General features: G+C 42.6%; 12 non-coding genes across 12 annotated transcripts; all 12 read right to left on the bottom strand.

Annotated features, from left to right (window-relative positions):
• Positions 1-386: 386 nt before the first annotated feature.
• Positions 387-577, bottom strand: LOC141217063 (U2 spliceosomal RNA). The gene has a single exon (XR_012285939.1). It is a non-coding gene; the product is annotated as a U2 spliceosomal RNA (small nuclear RNA).
• A 1,115-nt stretch (positions 578-1,692) lies between these two features.
• LOC141217062 (U2 spliceosomal RNA) lies at positions 1,693-1,883 on the bottom strand. Its single transcript, XR_012285938.1, has one exon. It is a non-coding gene; the product is annotated as a U2 spliceosomal RNA (small nuclear RNA).
• A 1,115-nt stretch (positions 1,884-2,998) lies between these two features.
• On the bottom strand, positions 2,999-3,189 carry LOC141217061 (U2 spliceosomal RNA). Its single transcript, XR_012285937.1, has one exon. It is a non-coding gene; the product is annotated as a U2 spliceosomal RNA (small nuclear RNA).
• A 1,115-nt stretch (positions 3,190-4,304) lies between these two features.
• Positions 4,305-4,486, bottom strand: LOC141216817 (U2 spliceosomal RNA). The gene has a single exon (XR_012285815.1). It is a non-coding gene; the product is annotated as a U2 spliceosomal RNA (small nuclear RNA).
• Positions 4,487-10,484: 5,998 nt separating this feature from the next.
• LOC141217060 (U2 spliceosomal RNA) lies at positions 10,485-10,675 on the bottom strand. The gene has a single exon (XR_012285936.1). It is a non-coding gene; the product is annotated as a U2 spliceosomal RNA (small nuclear RNA).
• Positions 10,676-11,795: 1,120 nt separating this feature from the next.
• On the bottom strand, positions 11,796-11,986 carry LOC141217059 (U2 spliceosomal RNA). Its single transcript, XR_012285935.1, has one exon. It is a non-coding gene; the product is annotated as a U2 spliceosomal RNA (small nuclear RNA).
• Positions 11,987-13,106: 1,120 nt separating this feature from the next.
• LOC141217058 (U2 spliceosomal RNA) lies at positions 13,107-13,297 on the bottom strand. Its single transcript, XR_012285934.1, has one exon. It is a non-coding gene; the product is annotated as a U2 spliceosomal RNA (small nuclear RNA).
• A 1,120-nt stretch (positions 13,298-14,417) lies between these two features.
• LOC141217057 (U2 spliceosomal RNA) lies at positions 14,418-14,608 on the bottom strand. The gene has a single exon (XR_012285933.1). It is a non-coding gene; the product is annotated as a U2 spliceosomal RNA (small nuclear RNA).
• A 1,121-nt stretch (positions 14,609-15,729) lies between these two features.
• On the bottom strand, positions 15,730-15,920 carry LOC141217056 (U2 spliceosomal RNA). Its single transcript, XR_012285932.1, has one exon. It is a non-coding gene; the product is annotated as a U2 spliceosomal RNA (small nuclear RNA).
• Positions 15,921-17,039: 1,119 nt separating this feature from the next.
• On the bottom strand, positions 17,040-17,230 carry LOC141217055 (U2 spliceosomal RNA). The gene has a single exon (XR_012285931.1). It is a non-coding gene; the product is annotated as a U2 spliceosomal RNA (small nuclear RNA).
• Positions 17,231-18,351: 1,121 nt separating this feature from the next.
• Positions 18,352-18,542, bottom strand: LOC141216436 (U2 spliceosomal RNA). Its single transcript, XR_012285470.1, has one exon. It is a non-coding gene; the product is annotated as a U2 spliceosomal RNA (small nuclear RNA).
• A 1,119-nt stretch (positions 18,543-19,661) lies between these two features.
• Positions 19,662-19,850, bottom strand: LOC141216779 (U2 spliceosomal RNA). The gene has a single exon (XR_012285789.1). It is a non-coding gene; the product is annotated as a U2 spliceosomal RNA (small nuclear RNA).
• Positions 19,851-23,631: the final 3,781 nt, after the last annotated feature.

The raw sequence follows: 23,631 nt of genomic DNA, 5'->3' as shown, positions 1-23,631 counted from the left end.
GATAACAAGGGCATTTGCTAAATAGATGGTGTGTGTGCAACAATATACTGAAAGGTCAATTATATTGTGCAGCTTATCTCACCACCTGTAGTTATTTAGGTGAAAGCTCCAAAATGCTTGCCTAATATGTCTGTTTATCCAAAAGGAAGTAAAAAGGGAGAGCTAGAAAGATAGCATTGCATCACATTACATGGCAATGCAATGCACAGTTGCTGAAGTTGAACCAAAATGAGCTTGTAATCTGGCTTCTGCAACTTTGAACATGAAAAATCCAATGAGGAGAAGAAAAGCAAAGCCAAAGAGTCCATCCCCAAATCCGACAAACAAGCAAAATGAACAAAAAACATTGAATTCAATTCTTTCTGATTTTAGAAACTGCATTAAAGAAGGGGTGCACCGGTCCTGGAGATACTGCAATACCAGGTCAATGCGTGGAGTGGACAGAGCAAGCTCTTTTTCCATCTCCCTGTTCTAAAAATCCATTTAATATATGGTCCCCAGATAGGGGACGTATCAGATATTAAACTGATAAGAACAGATACTACACTTGATCTTAGCCAAAAGGCCGAGAAGCGATAACCAGAATTGGTTTCAAACTACGGAGCCACCCAAGGATCCTGAAAAGTCCATTTGTGGAGATGAGCTCCTGGACTCCCGTTAAGAAGACATGTTGTCAACCTCTAGATCCCTTACATGCCTGCACTTTTCGGCTTGCTGCTGCTGCAATCCACGCGTTTTAGATCTGCATAACTCCACCTCTTTAAACACAGCACCTTCACCCCCTGCTGTTCCCACCCGCCTCAACACCGTTGGAAGGGAGGAGAACCAATTAAGGCGGGGGGTGGGGTGGAACGAGCAGCTGTCTACCCTTAGCAGGAGGGCTCCTGATTACATACCTCTCCTGCTGCTGCTGCTGCTGGCTGTCCAGCAGCAGACTGAAGGTGGCTGCTGCTGTGCACAGGTATATAAAGGCTCAGAGCCTATTATGACACGCGCAGCCAGCGTTCCATTGCCACATTCCATCTACTGCAGGCAGGATACCTGGCTGGCTGAATGTCGCTGAGAAGCTCACAGAGACCGCCATAAGCAACAGTTTAACAGAATGCCACAGACTAATCAACCAAACTTTTTGGGTTGGGTTCTCTTTTATAGTCTGCAGGCATTAAATGAAAGAAGTCAGTGTTCCAGCAGAAGGAGACAACGTTTCAGAAAAGGCATTGTAGCAAACCAAAAAAGAAATTTTAAGCGCAGCAGAGTAACCAGCGCACATACCTGTTAGCTCAGGTGAGTTTAAAAGGCTGCTGTTGATAACAAGGGCATTTGCTAAATAGATGGTGTGTGTGCAACAATATACTGAAAGGTCAATTATATTGTGCAGCTTATCTCACCACCTGTAGTTATTTAGGTGAAAGCTCCAAAATGCTTGCCTAATATGTCTGTTTATCCAAAAGGAAGTAAAAAGGGAGAGCTAGAAAGATAGCATTGCATCACATTACATGGCAATGCAATGCACAGTTGCTGAAGTTGAACCAAAATGAGCTTGTAATCTGGCTTCTGCAACTTTGAACATGAAAAATCCAATGAGGAGAAGAAAAGCAAAGCCAAAGAGTCCATCCCCAAATCCGACAAACAAGCAAAATGAACAAAAAACATTGAATTCAATTCTTTCTGATTTTAGAAACTGCATTAAAGAAGGGGTGCACCGGTCCTGGAGATACTGCAATACCAGGTCAATGCGTGGAGTGGACAGAGCAAGCTCTTTTTCCATCTCCCTGTTCTAAAAATCCATTTAATATATGGTCCCCAGATAGGGGACGTATCAGATATTAAACTGATAAGAACAGATACTACACTTGATCTTAGCCAAAAGGCCGAGAAGCGATAACCAGAATTGGTTTCAAACTACGGAGCCACCCAAGGATCCTGAAAAGTCCATTTGTGGAGATGAGCTCCTGGACTCCCGTTAAGAAGACATGTTGTCAACCTCTAGATCCCTTACATGCCTGCACTTTTCGACTTGCTGCTGCTGCAATCCACGCGTTTTAGATCTGCATAACTCCACCTCTTTAAACACAGCACCTTCACCCCCTGCTGTTCCCACCCGCCTCAACACCGTTGGAAGGGAGGAGAACCAATTAAGGCGGGGGGTGGGGTGGAACGAGCAGCTGTCTACCCTTAGCAGGAGGGCTCCTGATTACATACCTCTCCTGCTGCTGCTGCTGCTGGCTGTCCAGCAGCAGACTGAAGGTGGCTGCTGCTGTGCACAGGTATATAAAGGCTCAGAGCCTATTATGACACGCGCAGCCAGCGTTCCATTGCCACATTCCATCTACTGCAGGCAGGATACCTGGCTGGCTGAATGTCGCTGAGAAGCTCACAGAGACCGCCATAAGCAACAGTTTAACAGAATGCCACAGACTAATCAACCAAACTTTTTGGGTTGGGTTCTCTTTTATAGTCTGCAGGCATTAAATGAAAGAAGTCAGTGTTCCAGCAGAAGGAGACAACGTTTCAGAAAAGGCATTGTAGCAAACCAAAAAAGAAATTTTAAGCGCAGCAGAGTAACCAGCGCACATACCTGTTAGCTCAGGTGAGTTTAAAAGGCTGCTGTTGATAACAAGGGCATTTGCTAAATAGATGGTGTGTGTGCAACAATATACTGAAAGGTCAATTATATTGTGCAGCTTATCTCACCACCTGTAGTTATTTAGGTGAAAGCTCCAAAATGCTTGCCTAATATGTCTGTTTATCCAAAAGGAAGTAAAAAGGGAGAGCTAGAAAGATAGCATTGCATCACATTACATGGCAATGCAATGCACAGTTGCTGAAGTTGAACCAAAATGAGCTTGTAATCTGGCTTCTGCAACTTTGAACATGAAAAATCCAATGAGGAGAAGAAAAGCAAAGCCAAAGAGTCCATCCCCAAATCCGACAAACAAGCAAAATGAACAAAAAACATTGAATTCAATTCTTTCTGATTTTAGAAACTGCATTAAAGAAGGGGTGCACCGGTCCTGGAGATACTGCAATACCAGGTCAATGCGTGGAGTGGACAGAGCAAGCTCTTTTTCCATCTCCCTGTTCTAAAAATCCATTTAATATATGGTCCCCAGATAGGGGACGTATCAGATATTAAACTGATAAGAACAGATACTACACTTGATCTTAGCCAAAAGGCCGAGAAGCGATAACCAGAATTGGTTTCAAACTACGGAGCCACCCAAGGATCCTGAAAAGTCCATTTGTGGAGATGAGCTCCTGGACTCCCGTTAAGAAGACATGTTGTCAACCTCTAGATCCCTTACATGCCTGCACTTTTCGGCTTGCTGCTGCTGCAATCCACGCGTTTTAGATCTGCATAACTCCACCTCTTTAAACACAGCACCTTCACCCCCTGCTGTTCCCACCCGCCTCAACACCGTTGGAAGGGAGGAGAACCAATTAAGGCGGGGGGTGGGGTGGAACGAGCAGCTGTCTACCCTTAGCAGGAGGGCTCCTGATTACATACCTCTCCTGCTGCTGCTGCTGCTGGCTGTCCAGCAGCAGACTGAAGGTGGCTGCTGCTGTGCACAGGTATATAAAGGCTCAGAGCCTATTATGACACGCGCAGCCAGCGTTCCATTGCCACATTCCATCTACTGCAGGCAGGATACCTGGCTGGCTGAATGTCGCTGAGAAGCTCACAGAGACCGCCATAAGCAACAGTTTAACAGAATGCCACAGACTAATCAACCAAACTTTTTGGGTTGGGTTCTCTTTTATAGTCTGCAGGCATTAAATGAAAGAAGTCAGTGTTCCAGCAGAAGGAGACAACGTTTCAGAAAAGGCATTGTAGCAAACCAAAAAAGAAATTTTAAGCGCAGCAGAGTAACCAGCGCACATACCTGTTAGCTCAGGTGAGTTTAAAAGGCTGCTGTTGATAACAAGGGCATTTGCTAAATAGATGGTGTGTGTGCAACAATATACTGAAAGGTCAATTATATTGTGCAGCTTATCTCACCACCTGTAGTTATTTAGGTGAAAGCTCCAAAATGCTTGCCTAATATGTCTGTTTATCCAAAAGGAAGTAAAAAGGGAGAGCTAGAAAGATAGCATTGCATCACATTACATGGCAATGCAATGCACAGTTGCTGAAGTTGAACCAAAATGAGCTTGTAATCTGGCTTCTGCAACTTTGAACATGAAAAATCCAATGAGGAGAAGAAAAGCAAAGCCAAAGAGTCCATCCCCAAATCCGACAAACAAGCAAAATGAACAAAAAACATTGAATTCAATTCTTTCTGATTTTAGAAACTGCATTAAAGAAGGGGTGCACCGGTCCTGGAGATACTGCAATACCAGGTCAATGCGTGGAGTGGACAGAGCAAGCTCTTTTTCCATCTCCCTGTTCTAAAAATCCATTTAATATATGGTCCCCAGATAGGGGACGTATCAGATATTAAACTGATAAGAACAGATTTTTTTCTTTTTCATTTTGTTCTTATATTTCAGTTGTTATTTCTCTTCTAATATTTCTCTTGCCTTATAATCTGTTCATGCTACAAGGTTCCACAGATGAAAGTTCCATAGACTCTTGGCTCTTTTTTTCCCAATTCTCTTCAGATCTAACAGGTAATAAATATATATTTCACTTAGTGCTAATTTTATGCATTCACTTTCACTTATAAAATCTCTTTTAAAAAGCAATATGTTTCGGACTTTCCATAGCGCATTCTTTATTCCATTTATCATTATCCAAATGACTCTTTCTTTTTCTTTTGATTGACATGTAAAATTTCCATATAAAACTACTTCGTGATTTAAAAACTTAAGACCAGTAACAAACTTTAAGAGACTTCCAACTTCTTTCCAGACATTTTGGGCATAAAAACAGTTCCAAAAGGTGTGTAAAACTGTTTCCTCTCTAACACAGCCTGTTCTAGGGCATCTTGCAGTATTGCACAATCCCCTTCTGTGTTGAAAAAATCTAACAGGAACACATTCTTGCACTATTGCCCATGCCAAGTCTTTATATTCATTTGTTAGATAAGGTGCATAAGTCATTCTCCAAATTCTTCCACTTTTAGTGTATGTAAAGTTTGCCACTGCTGTCATCGTTTCTTTTCTCTTTGTCTCTAGAGCCAGTCTTCTTGAATTTGACAGCATCTCCACATCTACTTCAGGTAAGTTATAAAGTCTAATTGTTTTTTCTAGTAAGACATATTGTTTTGGCGGTGTAATTAGGACAGGAGAATTTGGGGGCAATGTTATCCACTTTCTTTTCCTAAAGATATCTCCAGCTGCATATCTTAAGTAGAAAGACCAATGAGTTCTTAGATTGGTCATTTTGAAGCAAAAACTAAAGAACTTTAGGTACAAAATTTTTTTGATATTTGGGATATTCTTTCCACCATATTTATGCTGCTTGTACATTGTCTCTCTTCGAACCTTCTCCATTTTTGATCCCCACAGAAAAAGAAAAATTTGTCTCTGGAGAAACTTTATTGTGTTCTCATTCGGGGGGTACACCATACTTAAAAACAACATTATCGGCAACAACAAAGACTTAATGATCAAGTTTTTACCTTCCATTGATAATTTTCTGAGTTTCCATAAACTTATCTTCTTTTGCATTTTCTCCTTCACCAACTGCCAACTTTCTTCTCCATCATTCTTTTTTGTAAACACAACACCTAAAATTTTGATCTTATCACTTCTTATTTTAAGTTGAGGAATCTGCGCATCTGACCAATCACCGAATCCAAGACATTCGCTCTTCTCCAAGTTCAGTTTGAAGGCAGATGCTAAACAGAAAAAATCAGTAGTTCTTACTGCTCTTCTCAGCGATTGTTCTGAGTCGCACAGGATCGTGATGTCATCCATGTACCCCAGTGACTTAGTACTTAGTCCATTTCCACCTGGTATGGGTACACCTTTCACCATCTTATCTTTCCTCAACATTGCCAGTAGAGGCTCGATTGCGCAGATAAAGAGCAGAGGCGAAAGTGGGCATCCTTGTTTGACGCCCGACTTTAGAAAAACTTCTGAAGATAAAAAACCATTAATTAAAATCCTGCTAAAACTTCCATCATATAAAAGTGCAATGTGCTTAATAAAAACATCCGGGAATTTCATTTTCTTTAACACAGAATACAGGTACTTATGAGAGACTCTGTCGTACGCTTTCTGGAAATCAAGGGACAGAAGAGCTAGCTTTTGCTTCCTCTCTTGCTGATACCAAATTGCGTCCCGTATAATATTCAAGTTTTCTGCAATTGTACGACCAGGCACACCACATACCTGATCAGGATGCACGACCTTCTCTATCACCTTCTTCATTCTGTTCACCATGATTTTTGCCATAATTTTATAATCTACGTTGAGTAACGTGATTGGTCTCCAGTTCTCTAGATTAGTCTTATCTCCTTTTTTAAAAAGCAGGGTGACCACACCACTTCTCCAAGATTCAGGCAATTTGTCACATAAAAAGACAGCTTTAAAAATCTCAAACAGGTCGTCTTTTAAAATCTCCCAAAAAGTAAGATAAAATTCAATTTGTAGTCCGTCAGTACCCGGTGTTTTTCCTCTAGAAAAGCTTTTGATTGCACTTAGCAGTTCTTCTTCACAGATATCTTCAATCAACAACTCTTGATCTTGCTTTTCAAGGTGATTCTGCAATGAATTAAGAGCATCAGGTAAAAAATCAGCGTCAATTTTCTTTTCGCTAAAAAGATTTTGATAAAAAGTTTGCGCTTTGTCCAACAGTCCATCTTTAGTTGTTTCACCATCAAGTTCTTTAATTAATTCTTTGCGTTCTAAAGATTTTTTGAAAAAGAACCTGGAACATGTTTCATTTTTTTCCATATGTTCTACCTTGGCGTTGAAAATTATTTCTTTGCCTTTCTGTTCAATTGCTTTTTTAATGTCTTCTTTGACTTGTAAAATAACATCCTCCATATCTATCCCTGCATTTCTGAGTTTGTAACCTGTTTGCAGTTTTGTATTCAGGTCTTTAAACCATTTCTGATTCTGTCTGGCCTTCCTTTTGCCAGCTAAGAGAAAAAAATGTCTAATTTGAGACTTCACATACTCCCACCATTCTAGAATTCTTTTGTAATAACGTTTTTTCCCCTGTAGTTTTTTATAAAATTTCAAAAATTCCTCTTTTATACTTTCATCTTCCAGCAGCAGAGTGTTCAACTTCCAGACACCTCGCCCTTTCTCTAGACTGGGCAATTCCAAGTGAGTAATTAACGTTTTGTGGTCAGAAAAGATGTTACCTGTTAGATCCACTTTATTCACTTTAAAACTCTGTGATGTCAGAACAAAGTCAATTCTTGATTTTAGAAGATTGTTCTCCCAAGTGTATCCTGGTTCAGAGGTATTCTTTACTCTCCAGACATCATTCAGGCAAGTATCGTCGATTAGATTTTTTAACTGCATCTCAGTTTTGTCTTTCCTTCTAGTACCTGATGTCCTATTTTCATCAGACCGGATACAATTGAAGTCACCGCCAACCACAGTTGGTGTAGGACCAGGTATAAAGAGTTTGATGATATCTAATAAACTGGATCTTTCCTCTTTAATCGGAGATGCATAAACATTAATCAGCTTGAACTCGGATCCACAGTAACTCACATTAACAACTAGTGCACGTCCAGGTTCAACTTCAGTGAACGAGGTAACCTTAAAGTCTTTGTTTTTAAACAGGACACCAACACCAGTAGCACGCGATCCATTTTCACTGGACCAGATGGAAGGTCCGTTCGCCCAATCTTCCCTTAGTTTGTTATAGTTAGGGTCATGGTCAATGCCGCATTCTTGAAGTAAAAAAATATCAGCATCTAAAGTCATCAGGTAAGAAAATAAAGCAGCTCTCTTGACAGAGCCCTTTAAACTCCTCACATTTAGTGAGGCAATTTTGAGTGTAGCCATAAATCATTTAAACAGAGCTTGAGTCCGTATCTGACATGAATCCGACCGGGGTAGAGGGACCCGCAGAAACGTCCGTGTCTGAGAATTCCTCGATGTTCACTGGATCAGATGGGTTTACAGGTTTAGGAACTGAGATGATCGGTTTAGGTGAGTAATTAGGGAGGACTATTTTCAAACGCCCAGCAGGTCTTTTGCTGGCGCTCTCTCCCTTAAACAAACTCGACTTCTCCTTTTTCCTTTTCCTCAAAACCTCCACGTCAATGTCAATCTCCTCCTCCTCCTCCTCACCACCAGCCTCCTTAGAAGACTCCTCTCCCATCTCCACTTCAGACTCAGCTGGATTCTCCTCCACCACATGACCATCTGGACTCTCCGACCAATCCTTGAGAACAATGCTATCCCCAGGCGGGTCCCCAGCAGTGTCCTTGGGCGGATCCCCAGAAGGGTTCCCGGGAGGGTCCTTGGATTTGTCTGTTTGTTCTTCAGGACTGGACCGCTTCGGAGGGGCTCCCCCCCGAGCTGCATCTGCATAGCTGAAGGTCTTTTTTCTCAACGGACAATCCCGAAAAGAGTGCCCAGGGATACGGCAGATATTACAGATCATCTGATTTGGGCAGTTCAGAGTGACATGTCCTTTTTGATAGCACTTCTTGCAAAGAGCGTTCTCCTCCTTGCAGCTCTCAAAGGAATGCCCAAAGTCCATACATTTTCTGCAGAAGATAGGCATCCCTGGATAGAAGAGTCTTCCTCTCTCTCTGCCAATCAGGAAGCTCTGAGGCGGATGAATGAGTCCACCAATTCCCAAACCTTCTCTCAGCTTCACGATGAACTTGTATTTTCCGGTCCACAACCTCTCAGAGTTCATGATTTTGTGAGAAAAGTGGACCTCAGAGCAATAGTTATGCAGAAACGCAGCCACATCCTTTTCAGAGACATGCGGATTGCTCATATGAACCACCACAGACTTCTCTTCTGCCAGGCAGAGGGTCACAAAACACAGTCCTTTAAGATCTTCCTCCTGAAGTCTCAGCTTGATCTGATGGTAAAAATTCTGAGATGCCACTTCAGAGGTCAGGGTAAGCACAAAGCGTCCAGGAGCATCTTGAAGTGCCAGAATGTTCTCCCTTTTCACCTGCAGGATCTCAAGCAGGACCTTCCTCACGAAGAAAGACAGGGAGAACTTGTCACGGGCTCGCTCTTCAACTTCAATCTTGAAAGAGTTCTTGATCTTCAAGTCGCCAGCTCCAGCAGAACGGAGAGTAGCCGATGTCGCCATCGCCATATTCAGGTAAGTCGATCGCCTTCTTGGTTCTCTTCAGCACGCACACCCCCTATAGCAGCAGGAGGCTTAAGACAGTAGAACTGCCGATGCCTCAAGGCCGAGGATGCGATAGGCTTTGGAGTCTTCCAGCAACAACACTTGGTCGTAGCCAAAAGGCCGAGAAGCGATAACCAGAATTGGTTTCCGACTACGGTGCCACCCAAGGATTCTGAAAAGTCCATTTGTGGAGATGGCCACCTGGACTCCCGTTAAGAAGACATGCTGTCAACCTCTAGATCCCTCACATGCCTGCACTTTTCGGCTTGCTGCTGCTGCAATCCACGCGTTTTAGATCTGCATAACTCCACCTCTTTTAGCACAGTACCCTCAACCCCCGGCTGTTCCCACCCGCCTCAACACCGTTGGAAGGGAGGAGAACCAATTAAGGCGGGGGGGGGGTGGAACGAGCAGCTGTCTACCCTTTGCAGGAGGGTTGCTGATTAATTACCTCTCCTGCTGCTGCTGCTGCTGGCTGTCCAGCAGCAGACTGAAGGTGGCTGCTGCTGTGCGCAGGTATATAAAGGCTCAGAGCCTATTATGACACGCGCAGCCAGCGTTCCATTGCCACATTCCGTCTACTGCAGGCGGGATACCTGGATGGCTGAATGTCACTGAGAAGCTCACAGAGACCGCCATAAGCAACAGTTTAAAAGAATGCCACAGACTAATCAACCAAACTTTTTGGGTTGGTTTCTCTTTTATAGTCTGCAGGCATTAAATGAAAGAAGTCAGTGTTCCAGCAGAGGGAGACAACGTTTCAGAAAAGGCATTGTAGCAAACCAAAAAAGAAATTTTAAGCGCAGCAGAGTAACCAGCTCACATACCTGTTAGCTCAGGTGAGTTTAAAAGGCTGCTGTTGATAACAAGGGCATTTGCTAAATAGATGGTGTGTGTGCAACAATATACTGAAAGGTCAATTATATTGTGCAGCTTATCTCACCACCTGTAGTTATTTAGGTGAAAGCTCCAAAATGCTTGCCTAATATGTCTGTTTATCCAAAAGGAAGTATAGAGGGAGAGCTAGATAGATAGCATTGCATTACATTACATTACATGGCAATGCAATGCACAGTTGCTGAAGTTGAACCAAAATGAGCTTGTCATCTGGCTTCTGCAACTTTTAACATGAAAAATCCAATGAGGAGAAGAAAAGCAAAGCCAAAGAGTCCATCCCAAAATCCGACAAACAAGCAAAATGAACAAAAAGCATTGAATTCAATTCTTTCTGATTTTAGAAACTGCATTAAAGAAGGGGTGCACCGGTCCTGGAGATACTGCAATACCAGGTCAATGCGTGGAGTGGACAGAGCAAGCTCTTTTTCCATCTCCCTGTTCTAAAAATCCATTTAATATATGGTCCCCAGATAGGGGACGTATCAGATATTAAACTGATAAGAACAGATACTACACTTGATCTTAGCCAAAAGGCCGAGAAGCGATAACCAGAATTGGTTTCCGACTACGGTGCCACCCAAGGATTCTGAAAAGTCCATTTGTGGAGATGGCCACCTGGACTCCCGTTAAGAAGACATGCTGTCAACCTCTAGATCCCTCACATGCCTGCACTTTTCGGCTTGCTGCTGCTGCAATCCACGCGTTTTAGATCTGCATAACTCCACCTCTTTTAGCACAGTACCCTCAACCCCCGGCTGTTCCCACCCGCCTCAACACCGTTGGAAGGGAGGAGAACCAATTAAGGCGGGGGGGGGGTGGAACGAGCAGCTGTCTACCCTTAGCAGGAGGGTTGCTGATTAATTACCTCTCCTGCTGCTGCTGCTGCTGGCTATCCAGCAGCAGACTGAAGGTGGCTGCTGCTGTGCGCAGGTATATAAAGGCTCAGAGCCTATTATGACATGCGCAGCCAGCGTTCCATTGCCACATTCCGTCTACTGCAGGCGGGATACCTGGATGGCTGAATGTCACTGAGAAGCTCACAGAGACCGCCATAAGCAACAGTTTAAAAGAATGCCACAGACTAATCAACCAAACTTTTTGGGTTGGTTTCTCTTTTATAGTCTGCAGGCATTAAATGAAAGAAGTCAGTGTTCCAGCAGAGGGAGACAACGTTTCAGAAAAGGCATTGTAGCAAACCAAAAAAGAAATTTTAAGCGCAGCAGAGTAACCAGCTCACATACCTGTTAGCTCAGGTGAGTTTAAAAGGCTGCTGTTGATAACAAGGGCATTTGCTAAATAGATGGTGTGTGTGCAACAATATACTGAAAGGTCAATTATATTGTGCAGCTTATCTCACCACCTGTAGTTATTTAGGTGAAAGCTCCAAAATGCTTGCCTAATATGTCTGTTTATCCAAAAGGAAGTATAGAGGGAGAGCTAGATAGATAGCATTGCATTACATTACATTACATGGCAATGCAATGCACAGTTGCTGAAGTTGAACCAAAATGAGCTTGTCATCTGGCTTCTGCAACTTTTAACATGAAAAATCCAATGAGGAGAAGAAAAGCAAAGCCAAAGAGTCCATCCCAAAATCCGACAAACAAGCAAAATGAACAAAAAGCATTGAATTCAATTCTTTCTGATTTTAGAAACTGCATTAAAGAAGGGGTGCACCGGTCCTGGAGATACTGCAATACCAGGTCAATGCGTGGAGTGGACAGAGCAAGCTCTTTTTCCATCTCCCTGTTCTAAAAATCCATTTAATATATGGTCCCCAGATAGGGGACGTATCAGATATTAAACTGATAAGAACAGATACTACACTTGATCTTAGCCAAAAGGCCGAGAAGCGATAACCAGAATTGGTTTCCGACTACGGTGCCACCCAAGGATTCTGAAAAGTCCATTTGTGGAGATGGCCACCTGGACTCCCGTTAAGAAGACATGCTGTCAACCTCTAGATCCCTCACATGCCTGCACTTTTCGGCTTGCTGCTGCTGCAATCCACGCGTTTTAGATCTGCATAACTCCACCTCTTTTAGCACAGTACCCTCAACCCCCGGCTGTTCCCACCCGCCTCAACACCGTTGAAAGGGCGGAGAACCAATTAAGGCGGGGGGGGGGGGGAACGAGCAGCTGTCTACCCTTAGCAAGAGGGTTGCTGATTAATTACCTCTCCTGCTGCTGCTGCTGCTGGCTGTCCAGCAGCAGACTGAAGGTGGCTGCTGCTGTGCGCAGGTATATAAAGGCTCAGAGCCTATTATGACACGCGCAGCCAGCGTTCCATTGCCACATTCCGTCTACTGCAGGCGGGATACCTGGATGGCTGAATGTCACTGAGAAGCTCACAGAGACCGCCATAAGCAACAGTTTAAAAGAATGCCACAGACTAATCAACCAAACTTTTTGGGTTGGTTTCTCTTTTATAGTCTGCAGGCATTAAATGAAAGAAGTCAGTGTTCCAGCAGAGGGAGACAACGTTTCAGAAAAGGCATTGTAGCAAACCAAAAAAGAAATTTTAAGCGCAGCAGAGTAACCAGCTCACATACCTGTTAGCTCAGGTGAGTTTAAAAGGCTGCTGTTGATAACAAGGGCATTTGCTAAATAGATGGTGTGTGTGCAACAATATACTGAAAGGTCAATTATATTGTGCAGCTTATCTCACCACCTGTAGTTATTTAGGTGAAAGCTCCAAAATGCTTGCCTAATATGTCTGTTTATCCAAAAGGAAGTATAGAGGGAGAGCTAGATAGATAGCATTGCATTACATTACATTACATGGCAATGCAATGCACAGTTGCTGAAGTTGAACCAAAATGAGCTTGTCATCTGGCTTCTGCAACTTTTAACATGAAAAATCCAATGAGGAGAAGAAAAGCAAAGCCAAAGAGTCCATCCCAAAATCCGACAAACAAGCAAAATGAACAAAAAGCATTGAATTCAATTCTTTCTGATTTTAGAAACTGCATTAAAGAAGGGGTGCACCGGTCCTGGAGATACTGCAATACCAGGTCAATGCGTGGAGTGGACAGAGCAAGCTCTTTTTCCATCTCCCTGTTCTAAAAATCCATTTAATATATGGTCCCCAGATAGGGGACGTATCAGATATTAAACTGATAAGAACAGATACTACACTTGATCTTAGCCAAAAGGCCGAGAAGCGATAACCAGAATTGGTTTCCGACTACGGTGCCACCCAAGGATTCTGAAAAGTCCATTTGTGGAGATGGCCACCTGGACTCCCGTTAAGAAGACATGCTGTCAACCTCTAGATCCCTCACATGCCTGCACTTTTCGGCTTGCTGCTGCTGCAATCCACGCGTTTTAGATCTGCATAACTCCACCTCTTTTAGCACAGTACCCTCAACCCCCGGCTGTTCCCACCCGCCTCAACACCGTTGAAAGGGCGGAGAACCAATTAAGGCGGGGGGGGGGGGGAACGAGCAGCTGTCTACCCTTAGCAAGAGGGTTGCTGATTAATTACCTCTCCTGCTGCTGCTGCTGCTGGCTGTCCAGCAGCAGACTGAAGGTGGCTGCTGCTGTGCGCAGGTATATAAAGGCTCAGAGCCTATTATGACACGCGCAGCCAGCGTTCCATTGCCACATTCCGTCTACTGCAGGCGGGATACCTGGATGGCTGAATGTCACTGAGAAGCTCACAGAGACCGCCATAAGCAACAGTTTAAAAGAATGCCACAGACTAATCAACCAAACTTTTTGGGTTGGTTTCTCTTTTATAGTCTGCAGGCATTAAATGAAAGAAGTCAGTGTTCCAGCAGAGGGAGACAACGTTTCAGAAAAGGCATTGTAGCAAACCAAAAAAGAAATTTTAAGCGCAGCAGAGTAACCAGCTCACATACCTGATAGCTCAGGTGAGTTTAAAAGGCTGCTGTTGATAACAAGGGCATTTGCTAAATAGATGGTGTGTGTGCAACAATATACTGAAAGGTCAATTATATTGTGCAGCTTATCTCACCACCTGTAGTTATTTAGGTGAAAGCTCCAAAATGCTTGCCTAATATGTCTGTTTATCCAAAAGGAAGTATAGAGGGAGAGCTAGATAGATAGCATTGCATTACATTACATTACATGGCAATGCAATGCACAGTTGCTGAAGTTGAACCAAAATGAGCTTGTCATCTGGCTTCTGCAACTTTTAACATGAAAAATCCAATGAGGAGAAGAAAAGCAAAGCCAAAGAGTCCATCCCAAAATCCGACAAACAAGCAAAATGAACAAAAAGCATTGAATTCAATTCTTTCTGATTTTAGAAACTGCATTAAAGAAGGGGTGCACCGGTCCTGGAGATACTGCAATACCAGGTCAATGCGTGGAGTGGACAGAGCAAGCTCTTTTTCCATCTCCCTGTTCTAAAAATCCATTTAATATATGGTCCCCAGATAGGGGACGTATCAGATATTAAACTGATAAGAACAGATACTACACTTGATCTTAGCCAAAAGGCCGAGAAGCGATAACCAGAATTGGTTTCCGACTACGGTGCCACCCAAGGATTCTGAAAAGTCCATTTGTGGAGATGGCCACCTGGACTCCCGTTAAGAAGACATGCTGTCAACCTCTAGATCCCTCACATGCCTGCACTTTTCGGCTTGCTGCTGCTGCAATCCACGCGTTTTAGATCTGCATAACTCCACCTCTTTTAGCACAGTACCCTCAAAGCCCGGCTGTTCCCACCCGCCTCAACACCGTTGGAAGGGAGGAGAACCAATTAAGGCGGGGGGGGGGGTGGAACGAGCAGCTGTCTACCCTTAGCAGGAGGGTTGCTGATTAATTACCTCTCCTGCTGCTGCTGCTGCTGGCTGTCCAGCAGCAGACTGAAGGTGGCTGCTGCTGTGCGCAGGTATATAAAGGCTCAGAGCCTATTATGACACGCGCAGCCAGCGTTCCATTGCCACATTCCGTCTACTGCAGGCGGGATACCTGGATGGCTGAATGTCACTGAGAAGCTCACAGAGACCGCCATAAGCAACAGTTTAAAAGAATGCCACAGACTAATCAACCAAACTTTTTGGGTTGGTTTCTCTTTTATAGTCTGCAGGCATTAAATGAAAGAAGTCAGTGTTCCAGCAGAGGGAGACAACGTTTCAGAAAAGGCATTGTAGCAAACCAAAAAAGAAATTTTAAGCGCAGCAGAGTAACCAGCTCACATACCTGTTAGCTCAGGTGAGTTTAAAAGGCTGCTGTTGATAACAAGGGCATTTGCTAAATAGATGGTGTGTGTGCAACAATATACTGAAAGGTCAATTATATTGTGCAGCTTATCTCACCACCTGTAGTTATTTAGGTGAAAGCTCCAAAATGCTTGCCTAATATGTCTGTTTATCCAAAAGGAAGTATAGAGGGAGAGCTAGATAGATAGCATTGCATTACATTACATTACATGGCAATGCAATGCACAGTTGCTGAAGTTGAACCAAAATGAGCTTGTCATCTTTCTTCTGCAACTTTTAACATGAAAAATCCAATGAGGAGAAGAAAAGCAAAGCCAAAGAGTCCATCCCAAAATCCGACAAACAAGCAAAATGAACAAAAAGCATTGAATTCAATTCTTTCTGATTTTAGAAACTGCATTAAAGAAGGGGTGCACCGGTCCTGGAGATACTGCAATACCAGGTCAATGCGTGGAGTGGACAGAGCAAGCTCTTTTTCCATCTCCCTGTTCTAAAAATCCATTTAATATATGGTCCCCAGATAGGGGACGTATCAGATATTAAACTGATAAGAACAGATACTACACTTGATCTTAGCCAAAAGGCCGAGAAGCGATAACCAGAATTGGTTTCCGACTACGGTGCCACCCAAGGATTCTGAAAAGTCCATTTGTGGAGATGGCCACCTGGACTCCCGTTAAGAAGACATGCTGTCAACCTCTAGATCCCTCACATGCCTGCACTTTTCGTCTTGCTGCTGCTGCAATCCACGCGTTTTAGATCTGCATAACTCCACCTCTTTTAGCACAGTACCCTCAACCCCCGGCTGTTCCCACCCGCCTCAACACCGTTGGAAGGGAGGAGAACCAATTAAGGCGGGGGGGGGTGGAACGAGCAGCTGTCTACCCTTAGCAGGAGGGTTGCTGATTAATTACCTCTCCTGCTGCTGCTGCTGCTGGCTGTCCAGCAGCAGACTGAAGGTGGCTGCTGCTGTGCGCAGGTATATAAAGGCTCAGAGCCTATTATGACACGCGCAGCCAGCGTTCCATTGCCACATTCCGTCTACTGCAGGCGGGATACCTGGATGGCTGAATGTCACTGAGAAGCTCACAGAGACCGCCATAAGCAACAGTTTAAAAGAATGCCACAGACTAATCAACCAAACTTTTTGGGTTGGTTTCTCTTTTATAGTCTGCAGGCATTAAATGAAAGAAGTCAGTGTTCCAGCAGAGGGAGACAACGTTTCAGAAAAGGCATTGTAGCAAACCAAAAAAGAAATTTTAAGCGCAGCAGAGTAACCAGCTCACATACCTGTTAGCTCAGGTGAGTTTAAAAGGCTGCTGTTGATAACAAGGGCATTTGCTAAATAGATGGTGTGTGTGCAACAATATACTGAAAGGTCAATTATATTGTGCAGCTTATCTCACCACCTGTAGTTATTTAGGTGAAAGCTCCAAAATGCTTGCCTAATATGTCTGTTTATCCAAAAGGAAGTATAGAGGGAGAGCTAGATAGATAGCATTGCATTACATTACATTACATGGCAATGCAATGCACAGTTGCTGAAGTTGAACCAAAATGAGCTTGTCATCTGGCTTCTGCAACTTTTAACATGAAAAATCCAATGAGGAGAAGAAAAGCAAAGCCAAAGAGTCCATCCCAAAATCCGACAAACAAGCAAAATGAACAAAAAGCATTGAATTCAATTCTTTCTGATTTTAGAAACTGCATTAAAGAAGGGGTGCACCGGTCCTGGAGATACTGCAATACCAGGTCAATGCGTGGAGTGGACAGAGCAAGCTCTTTTTCCATCTCCCTGTTCTAAAAATCCATTTAATATATGGTCCCCAGATAGGGGACGTATCAGATATTAAACTGATAAGAACAGATACTACACTTGATCTTAGCCAAAAGGCCGAGAAGCGATAACCAGAATTGGTTTCCGACTACGGTGCCACCCAAGGATTCTGAAAAGTCCATTTGTGGAGATGGCCACCTGGACTCCCGTTAAGAAGACATGCTGTCAACCTCTAGATCCCTCACATGCCTGCACTTTTCGGCTTGCTGCTGCTGCAATCCACGCGTTTTAGATCTGCATAACTCCACCTCTTTTAGCACAGTACCCTCAAAGCCCGGCTGTTCCCACCCGCCTCAACACCGTTGGAAGGGAGGAGAACCAATTAAGGCGGGGGGGGGGGTGGAACGAGCAGCTGTCTACCCTTAGCAGGAGGGTTGCTGATTAATTACCTCTCCTGCTGCTGCTGCTGCTGGCTGTCCAGCAGCAGACTGAAGGTGGCTGCTGCTGTGCGCAGGTATATAAAGGCTCAGAGCCTATTATGACACGCGCAGCCAGCGTTCCATTGCCACATTCCGTCTACTGCAGGCGGGATACCTGGATGGCTGAATGTCACTGAGAAGCTCACAGAGACCGCCATAAGCAACAGTTTAAAAGAATGCCACAGACTAATCAACCAAACTTTTTGGGTTGGTTTCTCTTTTATAGTCTGCAGGCATTAAATGAAAGAAGTCAGTGTTCCAGCAGAGGGAGACAACGTTTCAGAAAAGGCATTGTAGCAAACCAAAAAAGAAATTTTAAGCGCAGCAGAGTAACCAGCTCACATACCTGTTAGCTCAGGTGAGTTTAAAAGGCTGCTGTTGATAACAAGGGCATTTGCTAAATAGATGGTGTGTGTGCAACAATATACTGAAAGGTCAATTATATTGTGCAGCTTATCTCACCACCTGTAGTTATTTAGGTGAAAGCTCCAAAATGCTTGCCTAATATGTCTGTTTATCCAAAAGGAAGTATAGAGGGAGAGCTAGATAGATAGCATTTCATTACATTACATTACATGGCAATGCAATGCACAGTTGCTGAAGTTGAACCAAAATGAGCTTGTCATCTTTCTTCTGCAACTTTTAACATGAAAAATCCAATGAGGAGAAGAAAAGCAAAGCCAAAGAGTCCATCCCAAAATCCGACAAACAAGCAAAATGAACAAAAAGCATTGAATTCAATTCTTTCTGATTTTAGAAACTGCATTAAAGAAGGGGGGCACCGGTCCTGGAGATACTGCAATACCAGGTCAATGCGTGGAGTGGACAGAGCAAGCTCTTTTTCCATCTCCCTGTTCTAAAAATCCATTTAATATATGGTCCCCAGATAGGGGACGTATCAGATATTAAACTGATAAGAACAGATACTACACTTGATCTTAGCCAAAAGGCCGAGAAGCGATAACCAGAATTGGTTTCCGACTACGGTGCCACCCAAGGATTCTGAAAAGTCCATTTGTGGAGATGGCCACCTGGACTCCCGTTAAGAAGACATGCTGTCAACCTCTAGATCCCTCACATGCCTGCACTTTTCGTCTTGCTGCTGCTGCAATCCACGCGTTTTAGATCTGCATAACTCCACCTCTTTTAGCACAGTACCCTCAACCCCCGGCTGTTCCCACCCGCCTCAACACCGTTGGAAGGGAGGAGAACCAATTAAGGCGGGGGGGGGTGGAACGAGCAGCTGTCTACCCTTAGCAGGAGGGTTGCTGATTAATTACCTCTCCTGCTGCTGCTGCTGCTGGCTGTCCAGCAGCAGACTGAAGGTGGCTGCTGCTGTGCGCAGGTATATAAAGGCTCAGAGCCTATTATGACACGCGCAGCCAGCGTTCCATTGCCACATTCCGTCTACTGCAGGCGGGATACCTGGATGGCTGAATGTCACTGAGAAGCTCACAGAGACCGCCATAAGCAACAGTTTAAAAGAATGCCACAGACTAATCAACCAAACTTTTTGGGTTGGTTTCTCTTTTATAGTCTGCAGGCATTAAATGAAAGAAGTCAGTGTTCCAGCAGAGGGAGACAACGTTTCAGAAAAGGCATTGTAGCAAACCAAAAAAGAAATTTTAAGCGCAGCAGAGTAACCAGCTCACATACCTGTTAGCTCAGGTGAGTTTAAAAGGCTGCTGTTGATAACAAGGGCATTTGCTAAATAGATGGTGTGTGTGCAACAATATACTGAAAGGTCAATTATATTGTGCAGCTTATCTCACCACCTGTAGTTATTTAGGTGAAAGCTCCAAAACGCTTGCCTAATATGTCTGTTTATCCAAAAGGAAGTATAGAGGGAGAGCTAGATAGATAGCATTGCATTACATTACATTACATGGCAATGCAATGCACAGTTGCTGAAGTTGAACCAAAATGAGCTTGTCATCTGGCTTCTGCAACTTTTAACATGAAAAATCCAATGAGGAGAAGAAAAGCAAAGCCAAAGAGTCCATCCCAAAATCCGACAAACAAGCAAAATGAACAAAAAGCATTGAATTCAATTCTTTCTGATTTTAGAAACTGCATTAAAGAAGGGGTGCACCGGTCCTGGAGATACTGCAATACCAGGTCAATGCGTGGAGTGGACAGAGCAAGCTCTTTTTCCATCTCCCTGTTCTAAAAATCCATTTAATATATGGTCCCCAGATAGGGGACGTATCAGATATTAAACTGATAAGAACAGATAAGGTTTCAACGCAATTTTATTGATTCAAAAGTATATTTACAAAGGTTTTAAAAAAGAACATTTATAACATTACAATAAAATGATAAAACATGATAATAATCAATTCAAGTTTTTTGTAAAAACACAATTTACCATCATAAAACCATTGTAACAATTAAGAATATCATAATTACAGATGTACTTGGGTTTATTTAATTACCACTAATTGTGTTCCATAATTGTACACACCACATAGAAGCCGCTTCTTTTGCTCCATACAGTTTTTTATCTCTGAGATAGTAAATATACATTTCACTTAAAGCAATTTTTATACAGTCTGTTGAATCAATATGATCATGTTTGAAGAGTAAAATATTTCTAACTTTCCACATGGCATTTTTAAAACAATTAATAATAATCCAGGCAACTCGGAATTGTTTAAAATTTGGACACTTAAAAAGACCATAAAAGACATAAAAGTGATTAAAATCTTTCAGGCCACATGCCCATTTTAAAAGTGGGCCTACCTTTCTCCAAACCTCCTGTGCAAAAGGACAATTCCAAAAGAGATGCAATACAGACTCACTTTCCCCGCATATATCTCTTGGACATTTGGCTCTCGCCACCAGCCCCCGCCTATGTTGAAACTCACGGGTAGGGAGGCACTGGTGGACGATAGCCCAGGCAAGGTCCTTGTGTACATTTGCAAGATATTTCCCGTACACATTTCGCCACACCGTTTTGGACCTTGCCTGTGAAAAATTGGAGACAGGAATTGTGTCCTCAGAGTGTCTGCAAGCAATAGATACCTTCCTTTGGTCCCCCAATATATCAGGCTCCAATTCCTGGAGACCTAAAAGCCTGACCGTTTTCTCAAGTATCACATACTGTTTAGGTGGGCACAGGAGCACAGGAGAACTTAAAGGTAGGCTAAACCACCTTTTAAAAATCATTCCTGCTGCATATTTTAAAAAATAACTAAAAATGCCATCAGATTTAAAAACCTTAAAACAGAAGCAGAAATACTTTATATGGAAAAAGGTAAAAAAATTGGGTACATCTTTACCTCCATTAGATTTACATTTGTACATCAGATCTCTTTTTAACTTTTCCATTTTTGAACCCCATAAAAACATAAAAACAATTCTTGTTACTTTCTTGATTTGTAAATTGGAAGGGGGAAACACCATTGCAACATACAACATAATGGGAATTAAAACGGCTTTAATAATTAAAATTTTACCTTCCATACTAAGGTTCCTTAAATTCCACAATGAGATCTTTTTTTCAATTTTATCCATTGCAGAGTCCCAGTTAGGGTCCCCCTCATTGTCTTGGTTAAAAATAATTCCTAAAATTTTTATGTGATTTTTCTGTATCACTATCCCAGGGGTCAAAGAGGAGTCCCATCCCCCCACATTAAAACAGTCACATTTATCTATATTTAATTTAAAACCTGAGGCTTCACAGAAAAATTGTGTGTTTCTCAATACCCTCCTCAGTGATGTGGAATCTGGACATAGTATGGTAACATCATCCATGTAACTTAGGGCTTTAAGTTGCATACCCCTACTCCCGGGAATAGGTACCCCTTTAATTACTTTATCTTTTCTCAGTATGGTTAATAGTGGTTCCATAACACAGATAAAGAGCAGTGGTGAGAGAGGGCACCCTTGTTTCACCCCTGATAATAGAGGAACCCCCTTCGTTAAAAACCCATTTACAGAAATTTGACTAAAACAAGAATGATATAAAAGCATAATGCGGGTTAAAATTTTCTCTGGAAATGCCATTTTTTTAAGAACCATAAAAAGAAATTCATGCGATACCCTGTCAAAAGCTTTTTCAAAGTCTAAGGATAAAATAGCAAGGTTTTGACTTCTCTCTTTTGAATACCATATGGTATCCCTAATTATGTTGAGGGACTCAGCTATGGTTCTTCCGGGAACACCACATACCTGGTTAGGGTGAATTAATTTGGCTATAAAGGGTTTTAAACGGACTGCAATAAGTTTAGCTAAAATTTTATAATCAAGGTTTAAAAGCGTAATAGGCCGCCAGTTTTTAAGTTGGCTCCTATCCCCTTTTTTATATATTAAAGATACCAGACCTCTCCTCCAAGATGGGGGTAATTTATTAGTATTAAAAGCTTCTTTAAACAATAAAAACATATCGTTCTTTAAAATTCCCCAAAAAGTCAGATAAAACTCAATCGGTAGACCGTCTTCCCCAGGGGCTTTCCCACTGGAGAAACTTTTAAAAATCTGTAAAAGTTCCTCACTGGTGAGATCCCTAGATAAAATACCCTGGTCTAAAATATCTAACTTAAAATCAAGGGAATTAATAGCATACTCTAAAAAGGATGGATCTATAACTTTAGTGTTAAAAAGAAGTTGATAAAAATTAAAAGCTTTTCCTAACATACCCTTAATATCATTTTCACCTTCAAGATTTAGGATTGCATCCCTCCTCCCCATTACCTTTTTGAAGAAGAATTGGGAGCATTTCTCTCCTTCCTCCAGGTGATGTACATGGGAGTTAAAAATTATTTGTTTTCCTTTTTCATTAAGAGCATTTTTTATTTCAGACTTAAGATTTGCAATATCATCATCCACATCAATACCAACTTCTTTTAGTTTAAAGAGTACTTGTAATCTCATATTAAAAACATAAAACCACTGCTTTTTCTTTTTTGCTTTCATTTTCCCTGCCTTAATAAAAAATAATTTAATCTTAGGTTTAATGCTCTCCCACCAATCCAGCATCGAGGCGCGGGGGTCTCTCTTTGATTGCCAGCACTGGTAGGCCTGCACAAACCTCTTTTGAATATCAATATCCTCTAGGAGAGTTGTATTTAATCTCCATGGGCCTCTTGAGGTATTTTGTTCCCCTGCTAACTCTAAAAACACAGATAAAACTTTATGATCAGAGAATAAATTAGATAAAAGAAAACATTTACAAGGTTTAAAGGCAGTAGAAGCAAATATGAAATCAATTCTAGAAGAAACTCTTCCATTGGACCATGTAACACCTGGATCCGCCGGCAAGAGCTCCTTCCAGCAGTCCTGTAATCTAAAATCATCAATTAAACTTTTCAACAAATAGGAGGTACGGTCTTTACGATTCACATCCCCACCCTGCCGGGATTCCCCATCACGTAAACAATTAAAATCTCCTCCCACTAGCAGGGGGGTTGACCCAACACAAAATAATGGCAATATTTCAAGTAAATCCGCCCTTTCCTGCTTCCCAGGAGGAGCGTACACATTTAATAAACGTAAAGAAAGTCCATTAAAAACAAGATGTATTAAAATAGCTCTGCCAGGTATAATTTCAGTCACAGATTGAATGATGGTAGAATGTCCACGGCAAAGTAGTCCAACTCCGGCAGCACGACAGTCATTAGCACCGGACCACACAGAAGCGCCCAGTTTCCAGTCTTCTTTTAAGTCCTTATAATTTAAATTACTCTGTATACCACATTCTTGTAGAAAGCAGAAATCAAAGTCCAATGTCTCTAAATAAGAAAATAAAGCAGCCCTACGTGTAGGGCTCTTTAGGGACCTCACATTTAGTGAGGAGATTTTAAGAGGAACAGACATTAAGAAGAATCAGGATCTGAAGATGGGAAGAAGTCAATACACGGCACCTCCTCCTCCGCATCTCCAGGGGTCAGGATTTGTTTAATATTACCGGGATCTGAAGCAGGCAAAAAGGCATCATCCACTTTTGGCTCCTCATCTGGACCTCGACATCCGTGTTTTCTTTGGATATCAGGTTGCTTTACGTCCTCCCGTTGCCTTTTCAGAGGCTGGGAGCTGTCCATCTTTTCCAAG

The sequence above is a fragment of the Phyllobates terribilis genome, unplaced genomic scaffold (genome assembly GCF_046119375.1).
Source record: "Phyllobates terribilis strain yellow unplaced genomic scaffold, ASM4611937v1 Scaffold_236__1_contigs__length_3049075, whole genome shotgun sequence".
NCBI lineage: Eukaryota > Metazoa > Chordata > Amphibia > Anura > Dendrobatidae > Phyllobates > Phyllobates terribilis.
The sequence above is the reverse complement of the archived record's forward strand: the minus strand, read 5'-3'. Positions and strand labels throughout refer to the sequence as shown.